Source organism: Megalopta genalis, chromosome 10, assembly GCF_051020955.1.
Source record: "Megalopta genalis isolate 19385.01 chromosome 10, iyMegGena1_principal, whole genome shotgun sequence".
Lineage (NCBI taxonomy): Eukaryota > Metazoa > Arthropoda > Insecta > Hymenoptera > Halictidae > Megalopta > Megalopta genalis.
The window spans coordinates 4,655,573-4,666,440 of record NC_135022.1 but is presented as its reverse complement, the minus strand read 5'-3'; positions in this window follow the sequence as shown (position 1 = coordinate 4,666,440).

The window sequence follows — 10,868 nt, the reverse complement described above, 5'->3', positions numbered from 1 at the left end:
TTTGTTCATTTGTTCATTTGTTCATTTGTTCATTTGTTCATTTGTTCATTTGTTCATTTGTTCATTTGTTCATTTGTTCATTTGTTCATTTGTTCATTTGTTCGTTTGTTCATTTGTTCGTTTGTTCATTTGTTCCTTTTGCTTATTTTGCTCATTTGTTCATTTGTTCATTTGTTCATTTGTTCATTTGTTCATTTGTTCATTTGTTCATTTGTTCATTTGTTCATTTGTTCATTTGTTCATTTGTTCATTTGTTCATTTGTTCATTTGTTCATTTGTTCATTTGTTCATTTGTTCATTTGTTCATTTGTTCATTTGTTCATTTGTTCATTTGTTCATTTGTTCATTTGTTCGTTTGTTCGTTTGTTCGTTTGTTCGTTTGTTCGTTTGTTCGTTTGTTCGTTTGTTCGTTTGTTCGTTTGTTCGTTTGTTCGTTTGTTCGTTTGTTCGTTTGTTCGTTTGTTCGTTTGTTCGTTTGTTCGTTTGTTCGTTTGTTCGTTTGTTCGTTTGTTCGTTTGTTCGTTTGTTCGTTTGTTCGTTTGTTCGTTTGTTCGTTTGTTCGTTTGTTCGTTTGTTCGTTTGTTCGTTTGTTCGTTTGTTCGTTTGTTCGTTTGTTCATTTGTTCGTTTGTTCATTTGTTCCTTTTTCTCATTTTGCTCATTTGTTCAATTGATCATTTGTTCATTTGTTCATTTGTTCATTTGTTCATTTGTTCATTTGTTCATTTGTTCATTTGTTCATTTGTTCATTTGTTCATTTGTTCATTTGTTCATTTGTTCATTTGTTCATTTGTTCATTTGTTCATTTGTTCATTTGTTCATTTGTTCATTTGTTCATCTGTTCATTTGTTCATTTGTTCATTTGTTCATTTGTTCATTTGTTCATTTGTTCATCTGTTCATTTTTTCATTTGTTCATTTGTTCATTTGTTCATTTGTTCATTTGTTCATTTGTTCATTTGTTCATTTGTTCATTTGTTCATTTGTTCATTTGTTCATTTGTTCATTTGTTCATTTGTTCATTTGTTCATTTGTTCATTTGTTCATTTGTTCATTTGTTCATTTGTTCATTTGTTCATTTGTTCATTTGTTCATTTGTTCATTTGTTCATTTGTGCGATTGTCTATTCGCTCATTTGTTCATTCGTTCATTTGCCTATTCGCTCATTTGTTCATGTGTTCATTTGTTCGTTTGTTCATTTGTTCATTTGTTCATTTGTTCATTTGTTCATTTGTTCATTTGTTCATTTGTTCATTTGTTCATTTGTTCATTTGTTCATTTGTTCATTTGTTCACTTGTTCATTTGTTCATTTGTTCATTTGTTCATTTGTTCATTTGTTCGTTTGTTCATTTGTTCGTTTGTTCATTTGTTCGTTTGTTCATTTGTTCCTTTTGCTTATTTTGCTCATTTGTTCATTTGTTCATTTGTTCATTTGTTCATTTGTTCATTTGTTCATTTGTTCATTTGTTCATTTGTTCATTTGTTCATTTGTTCATTTGTTCATTTGTTCATTTGTTCATTTGTTCATTTGTTCATTTGTTCATTTGTTCATTTGTTCATTTGTTCATTTGTTCATTTGTTCGTTTGTTCGTTTGTTCGTTTGTTCGTTTGTTCGTTTGTTCGTTTGTTCGTTTGTTCGTTTGTTCGTTTGTTCGTTTGTTCGTTTGTTCATTTGTTCGTTTGTTCATTTGTTCCTTTTGCTCATTTTGCTCATTTGTTCAATTGATCATTTGTTCATTTGTTCATTTGTTCATTTGTTCATTTGTTCATTTGTTCATTTGTTCATTTGTTCATTTGTTCATTTGTTCATTTGTTCATTTGTTCATTTGTTCATTTGTTCATTTGTTCATTTGTTGATTTGTTCATTTGTTCATTTGTTCATTTGTTCATTTGTTCATTTGTTCATCTGTTCATTTGTTCATTTGTTCATTTGTTCATCTGTTCATTTGTTCATCTGTTCATTTTTTCATTTGTTCATTTGTTCATTTGTTCATTTGTTCATTTGTTCATTTGTTCATTTGTTCATTTGTTCATTTGTTCATTTGTTCATTTGTTCATTTGTTCATTTGTTCATTTGTTCATTTGTTCATTTGTTCATTTGTTCATTTGTTCATTTGTTCATTTGTTCATTTGTTCATTTGTTCATTTGTTCATTTGTTCATTTGTTCATTTGTTCATTTGTTCATTTGTTGATTTGTTCATTTGTTCATTTGTTCATTTGTTCATTTGTTCGTTTGTTCATTTGTTCCTTTTGCTCATTTTGCTCATTTGTTCATTTGTTCATTTGTTCATTTGTTCATTTGTTCATTTGTGCGATTGGCTATTCGCTCATTTGTTCATTTGTTCATTTGTTCATTTGTTCATTTGTTCACTTGTTCATTTGTTAATTTGTTCAGTTGTTCATTTGTTCATTTGTTCATTTGTTCATTTGTTCGTTTGTTCATTTGTTCATTTGTTCATTTGTTCATTTGTTCATTTGTTCATTTGTTCATTTGTTCACTTGTTCATTTGTTCATTTGTTCATTTGTTCATTTGTTCATTTGTTCATTTGTTCATTTGTTCATTTGTTCATTTGTTCATATGTTCATTTGTTCATTTGTTCATTTGTTCATTTGTTCATTTGTTCATTTGTTCATTTGTTCATTTGTTCATTTGTTCATTTGTTCATTTGTTCATTTGTTCATTTGTTCATTTGTTCATTTGTTCATTTGTTCATTTGTTCATTTGTTCATTTGTTCATTTGTTCATTTGTTCGTTTGTTCATTTGTTCGTTTGTTCATTTGTTCGTTTGTTCATTTGTTCCTTTTGCTTATTTTGCTCATTTGTTCATTTGTTCATTTGTTCATTTGTTCATTTGTTCATTTGTTCATTTGTTCATTTGTTCATTTGTTCGTTTGTTCGTTTGTTCGTTTGTTCGTTTGTTCGTTTGTTCGTTTGTTCGTTTGTTCGTTTGTTCGTTTGTTCGTTTGTTCGTTTGTTCGTTTGTTCGTTTGTTCATTTGTTCGTTTGTTCATTTGTTCCTTTTGCTCATTTTGCTCATTTGTTCAATTGATCATTTGTTCATTTGTTCAATTGATCATTTGTTCATTTGTTCATTTGTTCATTTGTTCATTTGTTCATTTGTTCATTTGTTCATTTGTTCATTTGTTCATTTGTTCATTTGTTCTTTTGTTCATTTGTTCATTTGTTCATTTGTTCATTTGTTCATTTGTTCATTTGTTCATTTGTTCATTTGTTCATTTGTTCATTTGTTCATTTGTTCATCTGTTCATTTGTTCATTTGTTCATTTGTTCATTTGTTCATTTGTTCATCTGTTCATTTTTTCATTTGTTCATTTGTTCATTTGTTCATTTGTTCATTTGTTCATTTGTTCATTTGTTCATTTGTTCATTTGTTAATTTGTTAATTTGTTCATTTGTTCATCTGTTCATTCGTTCATTTGTTGATTTGTTCATTTGTTCATTTGTTCATTTGTTCATTTGTTCATTTGTTCATTTGTTCATTTGTTCATCTGTTCATTTGTTCATTTGTTCATTTGTTCATTTGTTCACTTGTTCATTTGTTCAGTTGTTCATTTGTTCAGTTGTTCATTCGTACATTTGCCTATTCGCTCATTCGCTCATTTGTTCATTCGTTCATTTGTTCGTTTGTTCATTTGTTCATTTGTTCATTTGTTCATTTGTTCATTTGTTCATTTGTTCATTTGTTCATTTGTTCATTTGTTCATTTGTTCATTTGTTCATTTGTTCATTTGTTCATTTGTTCATTTGTTCATTTGTTCACTTGTTCATTTGTTCATTTGTTCAGTTGTTCATTTGTTCATTCGCTCATTTGTTCATTTGTTCATTTGTTCACTTGTTCATTTGTTCATTTGTTCATTTGTTCATTTGTTCATTTGTTGATTTGTTCATTTGTTCATATGTTCATTTGTTCATTTGTTCATTTGTTCATTTGTTCATTTGTTCATTTGTTCATTTGTTCATTTGTTCATTTGTTCATTTGTTCATTTGTTCATTTGTTCATTTGTTCATTTGTTCATTTGTTCATTTGTTCATTTGTTCATTTGTTCATTTGTTCGTTTGTTCATTTGTTCGTTTGTTCATTTGTTCGTTTGTTCATTTGTTCCTTTTGCTTATTTTGCTCATTTGTTCATTTGTTCATTTGTTCAGTTGTTCATTTGTTCATTTGTTCATTTGTTCATTTGTTCATTTGTTCATTTGTTCATTTGTTCATTTGTTCATTTGTTCATTTGTTCATTTGTTCATTTGTTCATTTGTTCATTTGTTCATTTGTTCATTTGTTCATTTGTTCATTTGTTCATTTGTTCATTTGTTCATTTGTTCATTTGTTCATTTGTTCATTTGTTCATTTGTTCGTTTGTTCATTTGTTCGTTTGTTCATTTGTTCATTTGTTCATTTGTTCATTTGTTCATTTGTTCATTTGTTCATTTGTTCATTTGTTCACTTGTTCATTTGTTCACTTGTTCATTTGTTCATTTGTTCATTCGTTCATTTGTCCATTTGTTCATTTGTTCGTTTGTTCATTTGTTCATTTTTTCATTTGTTCATTTGTTCGTTCGTTCATTTGTTCGTTTGTTCATTTGTTCGTTTGTTCATTTGTTCCTTTTGCTTATTTTGCTCATTTGTTCATTTGTTCATTTGTTCATTTGTTCATCTGTTCATTTTTTCGTTTGTTCATTTGTTCATTTGTCCATTTGCTCATTTGTTCATTTGTTCATTTGTTCATTTGTTCATTTGTTCATTTGTTCATTTGTTCGTTTGTTCATTTGTTCGTTTGTTCATTTGTTCCATTTGCTTATTTTGCTCATTTGTTCATTTGTTCATTTGTTCATTTGTTCATTTGTTCATTTGTTCATTTGTTCATTTGTTCATTTGTTCATTTGTTCATTTGTTCATTTGTTCATTTGTTCATTTGTTCATTTGTTCATTTGTTCATTTGTTCATTTGTTCATTTGTTCATTTGTTCATTTGTTCATTTGTTCATTTGTTCATTTGTTCATTTGTTCATTTGTTCATTTGTTCATTTGTTCATTTGTTGATTTGTTCATTTGTTCATTTGTTCATTTGTTCGTTTGTTCATTTGTTCCTTTTGCTCATTTTGCTCATTTGTTCATTTGTTCATTTGTTCATTTGTTCATTTGTTCATTTGTTCATTTGTTCATTTGTGCGATTGTCTATTCGCTCATTTGTTCATTCGTTCATTTGCCTATTCGCTCATTTGTTCATTTGTTCATTTGTTCGTTTGTTCATTTGTTCATTTGTTCATTTGTTCATTTGTTCATTTGTTCATTTGTTCATTTGTTCCTTTGTTCACTTGTTCATTTGTTCATTTGTTCATTTGTTCATTTGTTCATTTGTTCATTTGTTCATTTGTTCATTTGTTCATTTTTTCATATGTTCATTTGTTCATTTGTTCATTTGTTCATTTGTTCATTTGTTCATTTGTTCATTTGTTCATTTGTTCATTTGTTCATTTGTTCATTTGTTCATTTGTTCATTTGTTCGTTTGTTCATTTGTTCGTTTGTTCATTTGTTCCTTTTGCTCATTTTGCTCATTTGTTCATTTGTTCATATGTTCATTTGTTCATTTGTTCATTTGTTCATTTGTTCATCTGTTCATTTGTTCATTTGTTCATTTGTTCATTTGTTCATCTGTTCATTTTTTAATTTGTTCATTTGTTCATTTGTTCATTTGTTCATTTGTTCATTTGTTCATTTGTTCATTTGTTCATTTGTTCATTTGTTAATTTGTTAATTTGTTCATTTGTTCATCTGTTCATTCGTTCATTTGTTGATTTGTTCATTTGTTCATTTGTTCATTTGTTCATTTGTTCATTTGTTCATTTGTTCATTTGTTCATCTGTTCATTTGTTCATTTGTTCATTTGTTCATTTGTTCACTTGTTCATTTGTTCAGTTCATTTGTTCATTTGTTCAGTTGTTCATTCGTACATTTGCCTATTCGCTCATTCGCTCATTTGTTCATTTGTTCATTTGTTCATTCGCTCATTTGTTCATTTGTTCATTTGTTCACTTGTTCATTTGTTCATTTGTTCATTTGTTCATTTGTTCATTTGTTCATTTGTTCATTTGTTCATTTGTTCATTTGTTCATTTGTTCATATGTTCATTTGTTCATTTGTTCATTTGTTCATTTGTTCATTTGTTCATTTGTTCATTTGTTCATTTGTTCATTTGTTCATTTGTTCATTTGTTCATTTGTTCGTTTGTTCATTTGTTCGTTTGTTCATTTGTTCGTTTGTTCATTCGCTCATTTGTTCATTTGTTCATTTGTTCACTTGTTCATTTGTTCATTTGTTCATTTGTTCATTTGTTCATTTGTTCATTTGTTCATTTGTTCATTTGTTCATTTGTTCATTTGTTCATATGTTCATTTGTTCATTTGTTCATTTGTTCATTTGTTCATTTGTTCATTTGTTCATTTGTTCATTTGTTCATTTGTTCATTTGTTCATTTGTTCATTTGTTCATTTGTTCATTTGTTCATTTGTTCATTTGTTCGTTTGTTCATTTGTTCGTTTGTTCATTTGTTCGTTTGTTCATTTGTTCCTTTTGCTTATTTTGCTCATTTGTTCATTTGTTCATTTGTTCATTTGTTCATTTGTTCATTTGTTCATTTGTTCATTTGTTCATTTGTTCATTTGTTCATTTGTTCATTTGTTCATTTGTTCATTTGTTCATTTGTTCATTTGTTCATTTGTTCATTTGTTCATTTGTTCATTTGTTCATTTGTTCATTTGTTCATTTGTTCATTTGTTCATTTGTTCGTTTGTTCGTTTGTTCGTTTGTTCGTTTGTTCGTTTGTTCGTTTGTTCGTTTGTTCGTTTGTTCGTTTGTTCGTTTGTTCGTTTGTTCGTTTGTTCGTTTGTTCGTTTGTTCGTTTGTTCGTTTGTTCGTTTGTTCGTTTGTTCGTTTGTTCGTTTGTTCGTTTGTTCGTTTGTTCGTTTGTTCGTTTGTTCGTTTGTTCGTTTGTTCATTTGTTCGTTTGTTCATTTGTTCCTTTTTCTCATTTTGCTCATTTGTTCAATTGATCATTTGTTCATTTGTTCATTTGTTCATTTGTTCATTTGTTCATTTGTTCATTTGTTCATTTGTTCATTTGTTCATTTGTTCATTTGTTCATTTGTTCATTTGTTCATTTGTTCATTTGTTCATTTGTTCATTTGTTCATTTGTTCATTTGTTCATTTGTTCATTTGTTCATTTGTTCATCTGTTCATTTGTTCATTTGTTCATTTGTTCATTTGTTCATTTGTTCATCTGTTCATTTTTTCATTTGTTCATTTGTTCATTTGTTCATTTGTTCATTTGTTCATTTGTTCATTTGTTCATTTGTTCATTTGTTCATTTGTTCATTTGTTCATTTGTTCATTTGTTCATTTGTTCATTTGTTCATTTGTTCATTTGTTCATTTGTTCATTTGTTCATTTGTTCATTTGTTCATTTGTTCATTTGTTCATTTGTTCATTTGTTCATTTGTTCATTTGTTCATTTGTTCATTTGTTCATTTGTTCATTTGTTCATTTGTTCATTTGTGCGATTGTCTATTCGCTCATTTGTTCATTCGTTCATTTGCCTATTCGCTCATTTGTTCATGTGTTCATTTGTTCGTTTGTTCATTTGTTCATTTGTTCATTTGTTCATTTGTTCATTTGTTCATTTGTTCATTTGTTCATTTGTTCATTTGTTCATTTGTTCATTTGTTCATTTGTTCACTTGTTCATTTGTTCATTTGTTCATTTGTTCATTTGTTCATTTGTTCGTTTGTTCATTTGTTCGTTTGTTCATTTGTTCGTTTGTTCATTTGTTCCTTTTGCTTATTTTGCTCATTTGTTCATTTGTTCATTTGTTCATTTGTTCATTTGTTCATTTGTTCATTTGTTCATTTGTTCATTTGTTCATTTGTTCATTTGTTCATTTGTTCATTTGTTCATTTGTTCATTTGTTCATTTGTTCATTTGTTCATTTGTTCATTTGTTCATTTGTTCATTTGTTCATTTGTTCATTTGTTCATTTGTTCGTTTGTTCGTTTGTTCGTTTGTTCGTTTGTTCGTTTGTTCGTTTGTTCGTTTGTTCGTTTGTTCGTTTGTTCGTTTGTTCGTTTGTTCGTTTGTTCGTTTGTTCATTTGTTCGTTTGTTCATTTGTTCCTTTTGCTCATTTTGCTCATTTGTTCAATTGATCATTTGTTCATTTGTTCATTTGTTCATTTGTTCATTTGTTCATTTGTTCATTTGTTCATTTGTTCATTTGTTCATTTGTTCATTTGTTCATTTGTTCATTTGTTCATTTGTTCATTTGTTCATTTGTTCATTTGTTCATTTGTTCATTTGTTCATTTGTTCATTTGTTCATTTGTTCATTTGTTCATCTGTTCATTTGTTCATTTGTTCATTTGTTCATCTGTTCATTTGTTCATCTGTTCATTTTTTCATTTGTTCATTTGTTCATTTGTTCATTTGTTCATTTGTTCATTTGTTCATTTGTTCATTTGTTCATTTGTTCATTTGTTCATTTGTTCATTTGTTCATTTGTTCATTTGTTCATTTGTTCATTTGTTCATTTGTTCATTTGTTCATTTGTTCATTTGTTCATTTGTTCATTTGTTCATTTGTTCATTTGTTCATTTGTTCATTTGTTGATTTGTTCATTTGTTCATTTGTTCATTTGTTCATTTGTTCGTTTGTTCATTTGTTCCTTTTGCTCATTTTGCTCATTTGTTCATTTGTTCATTTGTTCATTTGTTCATTTGTTCATTTGTGCGATTGGCTATTCGCTCATTTGTTCATTTGTTCATTTGTTCATTTGTTCATTTGTTCACTTGTTCATTTGTTAATTTGTTCAGTTGTTCATTTGTTCATTTGTTCATTTGTTCATTTGTTCGTTTGTTCATTTGTTCATTTGTTCATTTGTTCATTTGTTCATTTGTTCATTTGTTCATTTGTTCACTTGTTCATTTGTTCATTTGTTCATTTGTTCATTTGTTCATTTGTTCATTTGTTCATTTGTTCATTTGTTCATTTGTTCATTTGTTCATATGTTCATTTGTTCATTTGTTCATTTGTTCATTTGTTCATTTGTTCATTTGTTCATTTGTTCATTTGTTCATTTGTTCATTTGTTCATTTGTTCATTTGTTCATTTGTTCATTTGTTCATTTGTTCATTTGTTCGTTTGTTCATTTGTTCGTTTGTTCATTTGTTCGTTTGTTCATTTGTTCCTTTTGCTTATTTTGCTCATTTGTTCATTTGTTCATTTGTTCATTTGTTCATTTGTTCATTTGTTCATTTGTTCATTTGTTCATTTGTTCGTTTGTTCGTTTGTTCGTTTGTTCGTTTGTTCGTTTGTTCGTTTGTTCGTTTGTTCGTTTGTTCGTTTGTTCGTTTGTTCGTTTGTTCGTTTGTTCGTTTGTTCGTTTGTTCGTTTGTTCGTTTGTTCATTTGTTCGTTTGTTCATTTGTTCCTTTTGCTCATTTTGCTCATTTGTTCAATTGATCATTTGTTCATTTGTTCAATTGATCATTTGTTCATTTGTTCATTTGTTCATTTGTTCATTTGTTCATTTGTTCATTTGTTCATTTGTTCATTTGTTCATTTGTTCATTTGTTCTTTTGTTCATTTGTTCATTTGTTCATTTGTTCATTTGTTCATTTGTTCATTTGTTCATTTGTTCATTTGTTCATTTGTTCATTTGTTCATCTGTTCATTTGTTCATTTGTTCATTTGTTCATTTGTTCATTTGTTCATCTGTTCATTTTTTCATTTGTTCATTTGTTCATTTGTTCATTTGTTCATTTGTTCATTTGTTCATTTGTTAATTTGTTAATTTGTTCATTTGTTCATCTGTTCATTCGTTCATTTGTTGATTTGTTCATTTGTTCATTTGTTCATTTGTTCATTTGTTCATTTGTTCATTTGTTCATCTGTTCATTTGTTCATTTGTTCATTTGTTCATTTGTTCACTTGTTCATTTGTTCAGTTGTTCATTTGTTCATTTGTTCAGTTGTTCATTCGTACATTTGCCTATTCGCTCATTCGCTCATTTGTTCATTTGTTCATTTGTTCGTTTGTTCATTTGTTCATTTGTTCATTTGTTCATTTGTTCATTTGTTCATTTGTTCATTTGTTCATTTGTTCATTTGTTCATTTGTTCATTTGTTCATTTGTTCATTTGTTCATTTGTTCATTTGTTCATTTGTTCATTTGTTCACTTGTTCATTTGTTCATTTGTTCAGTTGTTCATTTGTTCATTCGCTCATTTGTTCATTTGTTCATTTGTTCACTTGTTCGTTTGTTCATTTGTTCATTTGTTCATTTGTTCATTTGTTGATTTGTTCATTTGTTCATATGTTCATTTGTTCATTTGTTCATTTGTTCATTTGTTCATTTGTTCATTTGTTCATTTGTTCATTTGTTCATTTGTTCATTTGTTCATTTGTTCATTTGTTCATTTGTTCATTTGTTCATTTGTTCATTTGTTCATTTGTTCATTTGTTCATTTGTTCATTTGTTCATTTGTTCATTTGTTCATTTGTTCGTTTGTTCATTTGTTCGTTTGTTCATTTGTTCGTTTGTTCATTTGTTCCTTTTGCTTATTTTGCTCATTTGTTCATTTGTTCATTTGTTCAGTTGTTCATTTGTTCATTTGTTCATTTGTTCATTTGTTCATTTGTTCATTTGTTCATTTGTTCATTTGTTCATTTGTTCATTTGTTCATTTGTTCATTTGTTCATTTGTTCATTTGTTCATTTGTTCATTTGTTCATTTGTTCATTTGTTCATTTGTTCATTTGTTCATTTGTTCATTTGTTCATTTGTTCATTTGTTCATTTGTTC